This window comes from Chrysochloris asiatica, unplaced genomic scaffold (genome assembly GCF_000296735.1).
Source record: "Chrysochloris asiatica unplaced genomic scaffold, ChrAsi1.0 scaffold00019, whole genome shotgun sequence".
Lineage (NCBI taxonomy): Eukaryota > Metazoa > Chordata > Mammalia > Afrosoricida > Chrysochloridae > Chrysochloris > Chrysochloris asiatica.
In genome coordinates this window covers 3725049-3737461 of record NW_006408537.1, presented here as the reverse complement: position 1 = coordinate 3737461, position 12413 = coordinate 3725049, and the positions used below count along the sequence as shown (strand labels likewise).

At 43.1% G+C, this 12413-nt stretch overlaps 1 protein-coding gene across 1 annotated transcript in view; it reads left to right on the top strand.

Annotated features, from left to right (window-relative positions):
* Positions 1 to 4913: 4913 nt before the first annotated feature.
* Positions 4914 to 12413, top strand: part of ICK (intestinal cell (MAK-like) kinase) — a 73078-nt gene continuing 65578 nt past the window's right edge. The window contains exon 1 of the mRNA XM_006835718.1: positions 4914 to 5087. The gene's annotated coding sequence lies outside the window, so the exon portion shown is untranslated. The remainder of the gene's footprint in view (positions 5088 to 12413) is intronic.

The window sequence follows — 12413 nt, the reverse complement described above, 5'->3', positions numbered from 1 at the left end:
GGGGCGGGGAGCCAGATTGGGGCGCGCTGGCGGCGGCCGGGGACTTGGGAAGCAGAGGGGTGCCCGCTGCCAACCGAGGCGGAGAACTGGGAGTACGGGAGCTTCGGCCCTAATGGAGACGCCAAACACCGCGGCGGAGCTGTCCTCTCTGCTGCGGACAACTGCGCCGGCGCACGGAGCATGCGCAGTGCCGCCACGGCCCACCCGCCGTTTAGTGGTAGGTAGAGGGGCGTAGATCTGGTACGCGCCAGGTGAAGGTACCACTTTTCGGAAGTCCAAACTAAACGCACCTGTGGTGGACACGGCCGATGCAAACTTGAACACGTGTCACCTCAAAAATGTTGAAACTCAGATTTAGTGCTGCAAGCCGCCCCAAGGAGCACTAAACTGGGAATTCGAGACAGTAGCCTCACGCTTCCTGCCAACTCTGACACTAAGAGTGCGAGCAAACAGTGCGACTTCAAAATAGGGACAGACTGTTATGAACGATTCAACTCTTTGAGAGCACAGATCGAGTCCGAGGGGTTGATAAAGATAGACTTAGGAGGGCGGCACAGGGACCATTGAGCTCAACGTGAGGCCGGTATCATTACAAAGCCCATCGTTTAACAGGGGAGGAAAGTGCAGCTCCCAGGCCCCAAAACCCCGGTATTGCGGAGATAGTAATCGTATGGCTCTCTGGGATTTGTAGTCCACTGGCCTGCGCGCTGAAATTTACACACAGTTCTCATCCCACCTTTTAAAGCCCAAGTGTACAAATGCCTCATTGTACTTCAACGGATGGTTCTCTCATTTTATTTTTCCACACTTAAAACATTTTTTAAATACGGAAGTTTGTAGGTTACATGAAAACTCAAAGTCGTCATAGCCTCTAACTTTTATTCAACAAACATATATTGAGTATCTAATTTTTTTTTCTCTAGTTGCCAGGCACTAACGCAATTCCCAAACCCCCCATTCAAGGAGCTCACAACGTTTAAATCTCTAACCTGTTATTTTATTTTGGAAAGCTTAGAAGTGAAGCGCATTCTCAGCGGGGCAATGGATGCAAAAATGAAAGAAAGAAAAAGACCAACACAAAACAATATAGACTTGTTAGGTGCCTTGGAGTCAACTCATAGTGACCCTCCACACGCAAAGGGAAACACTACCGGTTGCTGCGCCATCCTCACCATGGTTATATTTGAGGCCTTTGTTGTTACCACTGTGTCAACCCATCATGTTGAGGGTACTCCTATTTTTTAGCCGATCCTTTACAAAACATGATGTCCTCTGACGGGACTGATCCCTCTGAGGACATGTTCAAAGTACATGAGACAAGTCTTGTTATCCTCCCCTTTACGGAGCATTCTGGCTGTTGGGACCGATGCACCTTAAGAGATAGAATAATATTATAAAAAGTATTATGCTTAATAGAGTTTTTAAGGATGATTTCCTTCAATGACCTATTTAAAGTCGGATTTTGAAATTTAAATTGCAGGGAAGGATTAGATAAATGTGATTAGATAAATGAAAATGATAAATGTGACCCTTGAGAGCAAATGATCAGTTCTGCAAGTGAAGAATGGGGTGTTGAAATATTTTCTAATCTATTTTTTAACCTATTTAATGCTAATTCAAGATATCCTGGTCAATTAGTACAAATGATTTTTCGTTATTCTAGCTAGTAATTAAATAATAATGCCTAATAAAATAATAACACTTCTAAAGATAAATTGAGCACATACTTTATTAAAACATTTTTACTTCAGAGCTACTAATTTTTTATTTTAGATTAGTTCCCTTGTATCCACTAGACCTCTTTACTGGGTTATACAAATATGATCTTATTATATTTAGTGTTATAATTTTCCCAAGGCCAGAACTTCCCTCTTATAAAAATTTATAGCCCAGTGAACTCTTGTTATGGATCCCTGGTGGCACTAAGGGTTAGGCATTGGCCTGCCAAACAAAAGTCAGCAGTTCTGTAGGAGAAAGATGAGAGTGTCTGCTCCCACAAAGGTTTTGAGTCTTGGAAGCCCTGTTTTGGGTTCTGATGAGTTGGAATCACTGGATGGCTGTCAGTTTGGTTTTGAACACCTGCTACAGGTAAACCAAGACAGTCCCTATATTTTCCAGGTATACTTGTTTGTACAGCTTAATTTGACTAAGTAAAACTAAAAAAATTAAGTATTTTTTTTAAATTGCCTTTTATGGGAACAGTTAATATTCCAAACCAATTGCTAGCAAGTCAATTCCAATCCTAGTGACCCAATAGGACAGAGTAGAACTGCCCATAGGATATCCAGGGCTGGATGAGGTGGAATCCAACTTGAGAACAGTGAACTTGATTTGTGTTTTGAAAAATTCTTTGTGGAACCAGATTGCCTCATCTTTTTCCCACTGAGCAGCTGGTGAATTTGAACTTGGGAAGCAGCTGCGCTCTTTAGCCACTGCAACACCAGGGGTCCTTTAACTGGTAATGTTGTTAAGTGCTACTGAGTTGGTTCCAACTCATAGGGACCTTATACAGGGTTTGTGTCTGTTGAGTGCTTTCAAGTCATTCTGACTCATAGTGACCCTGTACAGGGTTTCCTAGGAGTGACTGGTGAGTTTGAACTGCCAGCCTTGTGATTCAAACCGACCTCATAGTCGAGTGTTTATAACGAAGCCATAAATCTTTGCCAGAGCAGAAACCCACATCATTTTTCTACGGAGCAGCTGGTGGGCTCGAACCAAAGGATATTACAGTTAGCAGTCCAGTGCTGATCCTACAGAGCCACAGCACTGTCTTAGTATTATTGTTGTTGTTAAGTGCCGTGGAAAGTTTCCAACTCTACAGCTTTGTACAGCGTTTTTAAGGAGGAGCTGGTGCATTTGAATTGCCAACAATGTTGCAGTTCAAACTGATCTTGCCTTATCCAACAACAGCACACCAGTACTACTTAATATTGTTATTGTTGTTAAGTGCCATCTAGTCAACTCTGACTCATAGCGACCCTGTATAGGATTTTCCAGGAACAACTGGTGGATTTGAACTGCTGACCTACAGTGCAACACTAGAAGTCCTTGGTTAATATTGTTGTCGTTGTTGTTAAGTGCCGTGGAGTCGGTTCTGACCCATAGCGACCCTGTACAGGGTTTCCGAGGCTGTAAATCTTTATAGGAGCAGAAAGCCTCATCATTCTCCCGCAGAACAGCTGGTAGTTTCAAACTGCTGACCTTGCGGTTCACAGCCTGATTTGTAATCTCTATGATTCCAGAGCTCCTTAGTATATATAGTTAGTATTAGACCTTAAGAATTTGGGGATGGTAAGATATGGTCCTTCTTGCCTCCCTATCTTTTTGTTGATGAGGGTTTTGTATTTTCATTGGCCACAGCCATAGAACAAAACATTTTAAATAGTGATAGAAAAATTGATATAGTGAAGAGTTGGGATATTTAAATTCAGAGAAGAATCCACAATGTATTAAAGGGTTGTTGTTGTTAATGGCTGCCCCAGACTCCTGGCAATCTTATGTACAGCTGGACTTGACTGTTGTGATCCATAAGGTTTTCATTGTCGAAGTTTTTGGAAGTAGATTGCCAACCCTTTCTTCCATGTTAAAGGGTGGGACTAAGTCAGTTCTATAATAAAAGGTTTACTGCCATATTAATTGAAGTGGTTCCCAAAGTGTGGTTTCCTGGCCAGCATCAACACCAGAAACTTTCAGGATGGGTCTTTGTTGTTGTTGTTGTTAGGTGCCATTGAGTCAGTACCGACTCATAGCAACGCTATGCACAACAGAATGAAACACTGCCCGGTTCTGGGCCAGCCTCACAATTGTTGCCACATTGGAGCCCATAGATGCTTCCACTTTGCCAATCTATCTCGCTGGGGGTCTTCCTCTTTCTTTGACCCTCCACCGTACTAAGCATGATATCCTTCTCCAGCGACTGGTCCTTCCTGACAATATGTTTGAAGTATGAGAGATGAAGTTTGACCATCTCGCTGTGCTTCTTCCAACACAGATCTGTTGGTTCTTTTGGTAGCCCATGGCACTTTCAATATTCTCCTCCAACACCATAACTCAAAAGCATCAATTCTTCTGCGGTCTTCCTTATTCACTGACCAGGATAGGTTTTAGGAATCTGTATTTTAAAAGACCCTCGGGTGATTTGGGTTGTTGTTGTTGTTAAGTGCCATCGAGTCAATTCCGACCCATAGAGACCCTGTATAGGGTTTCCAGGGAGCAACTGGTGAGCCTTGTAGTTCAAACAGCTTCGCAGTCTGGCGCATTAACCCACAGCGCCACACTAGGGCTCCTGGTGATTTTGGTGTCTCATGATAAAAGTTTAGAACCTTGGCCCCTCAAAGTTTTGAAGCTGGTTATTATATGGATGATTTAAGGTAATATTTCCAATAGCATTTATGACATAAATGAATGTGTTTTAAAATTACCTTGTGTTCATATAACTAGTTACACACAGAAGTACAATTGTGTAAGCAGATAACTAGTCAGTTTCCCACACAGATAACAATCTCATCCTCCAATCTAAAGTCGCTAATAACATAAAAACTCTTTGAGTTCAAACGAACGCTACCAGGTAAAGAGTTGCGTATTTTTTAAAATCAGAAAAATGTTCTCACCATGGTTGCCTTTGATTAGATGCCCTCAGAGCAAGCATCCAACTTCCATTTCTGAATCTTCACACGGGAAACACAGGATACCAACTCTTTGGGCTGTATTCGGGCCCGTTGCGAAGAGCGCTCAGAGCGGCTCTGCGACTCCATGCATGGCCCGGTTGCAGGAACGCGCAGTGCCAGCGAGGGGAGCTGCAGGGTAAGTTTTCCTAGGGAAAGCGGCCGTTTGTCCTCAATAGAAGCCACCCAGTCTTTGTTTGTTTTCCTGCTGGAGGCTGGAAAGCGGCCGGGTTCCTGCAGCACTGCCATGCGCCCCACGGCCCGAACGACTCTCTGGACTTCCCGGGCGTCCCTGCAAGGACCGCTTGGCCTTTCCTAGCAGGGATCGTGCTCATTTCTAGTTCCCGAGTGCCTGCGGCGCCCTACTCGCCGAGAAGCTGCACTCACCGCAGGGGCGGGCCCCAGCCTGCGATCGCGGCACCAGTAAGTGGGGGCTCAAGGATTTAGGGGCTTCTGTCGAGCGACCTGTCACTCGAGATGATGGACTGGAGCTGCAGAGGGATTCCTGGCTGGTGACTCCGCAAAAGATCTGAGGGGAGGAAGCGGTTAATGGGCTGTAGTTTCTTTTCGTGGTCCTGTGGATGTCTCCCTTCTGGCATGAAATCTCCCGTTTCTGGGAGTCTGTGAGATTGTAGTGGGTGTTTACCGTTTAGCTTTAAAAAGGGGAAAGATCTTAGCCTGATTTGAAAACCCCATTTGGGGGTCTGTTGAGTTGCTCTTGGAATTTTCCTGAGTAGGCCCTTGGCTGTCCCGCAAAGGGTCTGAGCAAGAATCTTCACACTCTTAAGTGCAACCATTTTCCACTGGATTTCTTTATGGTCTTCTTTCTTTCTTAGTAGTCTGAGTAGATGTTATAAGAGGGATGTTGAGAGATTTTCTAGAACAACCGTTTCTTCTGAATGTACCTTTTAAAGTTTTGACTATGACACTTTAACATTAAAGGTTAATTTTAGGTGTATATTTCAAGTAGTTTAATGCACTTTCTACACAAAAGAGCATTCATTTCCACTTATAATTAAATCAAAATCTGCTTTTGCCAAAGCTGGACTATGCTGTGCAAATGCCACCTTGACTTTGTATGCTGGGATGATTGCTTTAAGGTAGGGTGGGTGTTAGGGTTTGTGATTTTGCCCTGGAGTATTCTTTGTAGCAATAGAAGTTTGATAGTTACAGGTTTCATTTCTCATATGTCTCAGTGAGTGGGTTTGTAGGAAGGATATACCCTCAATAGTGAACTGTACCATTGCTGAATATACAATTAAAATAAGCTTTAATTTTAAGGAGTCAACATATAAATTATTAAGAAGAATTTATGACTCAGCCATATTCTGTCTGTTCTAGGAGTCAATGTGTACATACATATGCACATTTCAAATATTTCCATAACAAAGCACTGTAATTTGATAGTGTTGAAGGCCTTTCTACTTGAGGACCGGTGCTTCTAGAAAAGTCACAGTGGCCCTGCCCACTTTTTGTTTCCCCCTATTCAGGATGCTTTATCCCCTTCTCCAAAGTCAGAACTGGTAGCTTGGTAAGTGAGGCAGCCACATCTCTTCAGATGATGGAAAGCTGTGCTGGAGGATTGATGAGGCTGAGTAGTGAGACCCCTGTAAACCTTGCCAAGAAACCTCAGCATTTAGTCCCAATGAAATGTCGGGGTTTTCTTTTTAATCACTAACAGCTCTCACCTACAGACTATGTGCAAAATGAGCTACCAGGATAAAAAATGATGATTATTTGGCATCATCAAAGTTGTCGCCTTTCAAAAAAAATTACTTTAATCGTTTTGCTCTTATTGCTTCTTGCTTGAGGAAGGAGCTCTTGTAGCATACTGGTTAAGAGGAGAGTTACTAATCTCACAGTCAGCCTTTCAAAACTACCAGCCATTCCATGGGAGAACAATGAGGCTTTCTGCTCCTGTAAAGATTTATAGCCTCGGAAACCCTGTACAGGGTCGCTATGGGTCGGAACCAACACCACTTCCTGAGGAACCTAATAAGAGTCCTGGTGTGAAGCTGAGGGTTAATGTGTGCTGCACTGCAAGTTCAGTTTAAACTGCAGGGTCGGTAGTTCAAGCTCATCAGCCACTCCTTGGAAGCCCTGTACAAGGCTGCTATGTGTTGGAACTGACTCAACGCACTTAACAACAACTACAAGTAAAGATGGAGTCCTGATGTGGTGCTCTAGGATAATGCTCTGGACACAAGGTCTGTTTGCACTGCAAGGTCACTGGTTCAAACTCACCAGCCGCTCTTTGGAAGCTATGACTATGAGTCAACAAGTAAAGGTAGAAGTAGTATCAATCTTGAAACTCTGGAATTTAACCTTAACCATCTCCTTCATCCTACATATCAGTGACTCATCAAGACCTTTGAAATGTACTGTGAATAGACTCCTCCCTCTATTCTAATGCTGGGCCTTGCCCTTCTTCTCTGTAGTACTAGAGCTGCCTCAGAGATGGTCTCCCAAGCCTGGCTCTTGGTAAGCCCTAATTAAATATTTGTTGAATGAATGAATCAGACTGCTCCCCACTATAGTCTGATCAGCATGCTGTTGTCGATTTAATTTTTTTAATGATTGTATCCTTTTGTCTCTCCTTGCCTTGAGACCTTCAATTCCTACTCATGGTCAACTATCTCAATACTTAAAATAATTGTCTTGATTTTTCAAAATATTTGATAATCAGACCTCACCCTTCCTAAGTAAACCAAATTTTCAGTTCAGCCATTAGAGCCCTGTGCTTACACAGTTCTGTCTTCCTGGTACACTGCCAAGGAACTGGGCTCATTTGCATGGCATTTATAGTTCTTCCTAGAAACTTGCCCTCTTCTTTCCCCTCTCCTATCCAAATTCTACCCATCCTCCAAGGAGGAACCTAAAATCGACTTGTTTTATAATTGCTTCTGTATTATGTATAATTTTCCTTTAAATTTCTAAGATAACTTGCTTGTCGGCTCTTCATTATATTGGCTGTACTGGTCTCTCCTTGGTTGAGTTCATTTTAATCCTCTATAGGACAGGAGCCATACTTAATGCATGGTAATATGGTATCATAAACTCTAAAGTCAGCAGAATTGGGGTCAGAACCTGACTCAGTTCTGTGGCCCTATGGCATCCTCACTCCTCTGATATGTAAAGTAGGGAATATGCTAACCTCTTGTGGGGTAAAGGTGTGAACATAGTGCCCAGCATATATATGCTTTACAAAGGTTTGCTCATTTCTCTGCAAATGACTAGCAAAGCCCTGAACATGCAGCATATACAGTACTGTGTTTGTTAACTGACTTATAGAACACAATTGTGTCTCAACCTGGGGGCCCATTGCAGGGAATCTTTGGTGAATGTTATCCTGCCCTTCCTTAAAATGACTGGAGTTAGGCTATGCTATTCCTGGCTACCGTTCAGCCTCTGGAATCTGCTGCTCTTTTGCTATCTGAATAAAAACGGCTGCCTTTTTATTTATTTTTTATTTCACTGATGCTCTTGTGTCAAGCTCCTCTATGCAGAATCTTGTATAGTTGGGGTTGTCCTCAACAGTCCTTCTATTGATGTCTGTCTTTATAAAATGCAGTTTCCTGCATCATGTGGAGTATGTATATTGTTATAAATTCTAACTCCTATGTAGGGTTTCCAAGGAGCGGCTGGTGAGTTTGAATCACTGGCCTTGTAGTTCAAACTGAGCTTGCAGTCCAGTGCTTTATCCCACAGTGCCACACCTGGACTCCGGGGTATGTATTTGTTGTTGTTGTTAAATGCCATCAAATCAGTTTCTACTCATAGCAGCCCTGAAGAGGGCTGAGGAACGGCTGGTGGATTTGAACTACCAGCTTTGCAATTCAAATCGACCTTGCAATCCAGTGCATTATCCCTCAATGCCACACCAGGACCCAGGTGTATATGTGTTGTTGTTGTTGTTGTTGTTAAGTACTGTGGAGTTGGTTCCGACTCATAGTGACCCTTCATAGGATTTCCGAGGCTATAAATCTTTACGGGTGCAGAACGCCTCATCTTTCTCCTGCGGAGCCGCTGGTAGTTTTGAACAGCTGACCTTGAGGTTGGCAGCCCGACTAGTAACCACTATGCTACCAGAGCTCTTTAGGGGGTATATATGTTGTTGTTGTCAGGTGCCATCGAGTCGGAACCGATTCATAGTGACTCCATGCACAGCAGAACGAAACAATGTCCGATCCTGGGCCAACTTCACTACCGCTGCCACACTTGACGCCATCAATGATGCCACCTGGCTGATCCATCTCGTTGGGGGTCTTGCTCTTTTTCTCTGACCCTCCACCTTACCCAGCATGACATCCTTCTCCAGCAACTGTTCTCTCCGGACAATGTGTCCAAAGTAGGAGAGACAAAGCTTAGCTATCTTGGCCTCCAAGGAGCACTCTGGTTGTACTTCTTCCAAAACAGATCTATTGGTTCTTTTGGCAGTCCATGGCACTTTCAGTATTCTCCTCCAACACCACAACTCAAAGGCATCAATTCTTCTACGATGTTCCTTATTCACTGTCCAGCTTTCGCATCCATATGAGGCTATTGAAAACACAATGGCCTGGGTCAGGCGCACCTTAGTCCTCAAGTTGACATCTCTGCTCTTCAGTACTTTAAAAAGTTCCTGTGCAGCAGATTTGCCCAATGCAATACGTCTGATCTCTTGACTGCTGCTTCCGCGAGTGTTGACAGTTGATGCAAGAAGAATGAAGTCCTTGACAACTTCAGTCTCTTCTCCATTGATATATAAGTGTGTGCATTTATGACAGTCCTCGTGTGATGCTGTAGCATAAATACTGGACTGCTAACTGCAAGGTGGAGTCCTGGCGTGTACTAGATTGTAAGGTCAGCTTGAACCACAAGGTCGGCAGTTCAAACCCACCAGCTGCACCTTGGACAACCTACACAGGATCTCATGAGTCAGAATTGACTCTACAGCACTTAACAACAACAACCTCTCTAGTGGTTTTTCGGTACCATGAGTTTTTGTGTAGACTGATTTGCAAGCGTCTGATTGACATCTCACTGTTGGTTCTTCCACCTGTGCTTTTTCACAACCACAGTGTTCTGAGAAGGGCACGTGACTGGCGTATCAGAAATCTCTCTGCCAACTTCAGTGTTTCTGGATGACTGGGGGAATGTGTAAACAGAGGTGTGCGTGGTAGTTTACACACATGCTGTCTTGGGTTATAATGTAACCATGTCCTAGATTATTGTTGTGCTTACCTATGAAACAAAGTTTAAACTTCCTTATCAAAATCTAGAAGATTATGTTGAGCATAGTATTGCCTTCTAGAATTAGAAAGCAAAATGATTGCCTGGGGTGAATTTCATTAAATGCTAGTGAGGTTTTATGGCAGGAAAAGAAAAAAAAATCACGATGTCTTGTTGACTTTCAATGATACTCATTGTTGGTGTTGTTAAATGCCTTTGAGTCTAGTCAGTTCTGACTCATAGTGACTTTGTACAGTATTTCCAAAGAGCATCTGGTGAGCTTGAACCACCGACCTTGTACTTCAAACCTATCTTGCAGTCCAGTGCATTAACCCACAGTGCCACACCAGGACTTCTCCAATACTCATAGTGACCCTATAGTGGCCCTGTATAGGGTTTCCGAGGAGTAGCTGATGGGTTTGAACTGCCAGTCCAGTGCTGATCCTACAGCACCACACCGGAAGTCTTTATTTGCAGTCAAAAAAGTCAAAGCAGCATCGCAGGGTCCTGGTGTGGCGTTGTGTGTTAATGCGTCAGACTGCAAAGCCGTTTGAACTGCAAGGTTGGCGGTTCAAGCTCACCAGCTGCCCCTCAGAAACCATATACAGGGTCGCTATGGGTCGGAACCAACTCAACACACTTAACAACAACAACCCAAGACTGAGGATTCCTGGTGTGGTGCTGTGGGCTAATGCGTCAGACTGCAAAGTCAGTTTGAACTGCAAGGTCGGTGGTTCAAGCTCACCAACTGCTCCTTGGAAACCCTATACAGGGTCATTATGGGTTGGAATCGACTCAGTGGCACTTGACGACAACAACAACAACCCAAGACTGACATGGGTGCTTGCCCTGAGTCTCTCTACACCTCGTGAACTGTTAGGGAAATACAATATCAAATAAGAAGCTTCCATTTCTGATTTCCTTATAAGGAAACAGAAATGTCCTTACACATGAAATGAATGCCTGACTCTTTGTGCTTGAAAAGTTGAGACTTTCCTCGAAAGAGTGTCTTGTGGTGCAGGCTGGAATCTTATCCTTTGTGTGTTGACTTGTAAAGTTGTCTCAGTTTGAAGAAAGCACATTTTTGACAACTTTGCTTGTTTCTGAGGAGGGTTTCCAAATTAGCAATATATGCATATATATAGCTTTTACCAAAGGGAAAGTATGGAGTGTTTGATACATTTTTAGTAAACAAGTAAAGTTTTTTATTATGTTCACATACTAAAAAAGTCACTGAAGGTCACTTAAATTCTATTGCTATGTAGTTAGGTTTCTGGATCTCAGCTTCCTCATCTGTAAAGTGAGGGTTCCTTACAGACAAAAATTAGAATTTTGTATGAGTGTGTGAAGTTTCCTGATCATAATGCAGTGCTCATGTTGCATTTACGAATCGGACTGCTAACCTCAGGGTCAGCAGTTCGAAACTACCAACTGTTCTGCTTTCTGCTCCGATCAAGATTTACAGCCTCAGAAACCCTGTACAGGGTTGCTATGAGTCAGAATCGACTCCATAGCACATAACAACAACAACAACAACATGTTGAATTTAGGTCCTCTTATTGAACTTAACTGTTCAAGCCACATAAATTAGTATCTGGTCATATGCCATCTAACTTTGGATTTTTCCTGGATTTTTTTGTTTGCCACCCTAATTCAACTTCTGAAAATTAGAAGGACCACAATGGTACCTTACATTTCATTTGGTATTTTTCCCACAGGGCTGCAAGTTAACAGACAGTTGATAAATGCCACGATGGCTGAAGGCTGGTGAGAGCCACGTTTTTTGAGGATAGATAGGCATGATTCATTTTTACCTTCCCATAGGTTTAAGGCCAGCAGTTCGAAACTACCAGCCACTCCACGGGAGAAAGATGAGGCGCTCTGCTCCCGTAAAGATTTACAGCCTCGGAAACCCTGTACAGGGTTGCTATGGGTCGGAACCGACTCGACGGCACTTAACAACAACAATAATAGGTGTAGTATGACCTGTGATAATGTGCTGATACATGTGACTGCCCTCGTGGTAAAGCCCCAAACCAAAAAGATAAAGAAAGTGTTATCGTGTAACCTCCAACTCCATATTTGACAGTATCATAAATGTTACTGTCTGCATGGACTTCCAGTTCCCTGATGATAAGTGGTTTTGTCCTCTTGGGGACTGCTTTTGTTTTAAAAATGAATTTCTTAGAGATTGATTTAGCTATGACAAAACTGAGTGAGAAGCAAATAAGATATACGTACCTACGTGTTATCTTGACTGTTAAAAAAGCAGTTATATTCCTATGTCAGTGTAAGCACGTTTTTAGAGTAGTGACAGGTTTATATATTTTGTGCTCTAGCTTCAATGTGGCACAGTTTTTTTGTCGAGTTTTGCAAAGAAGTGAGGAGTGGTTCGCTGGGATGGCAGGTGGTACAGGAAAATCACATATGTCAGAATTACTCTTGACAAATCCTTAAGTTGCTCATTCATTCGTTCAGTAAATCTTTATTTTGAGCACCCATTGTGGCTACTTTAGGGCAGGTGTCCTTCTAGGTGTT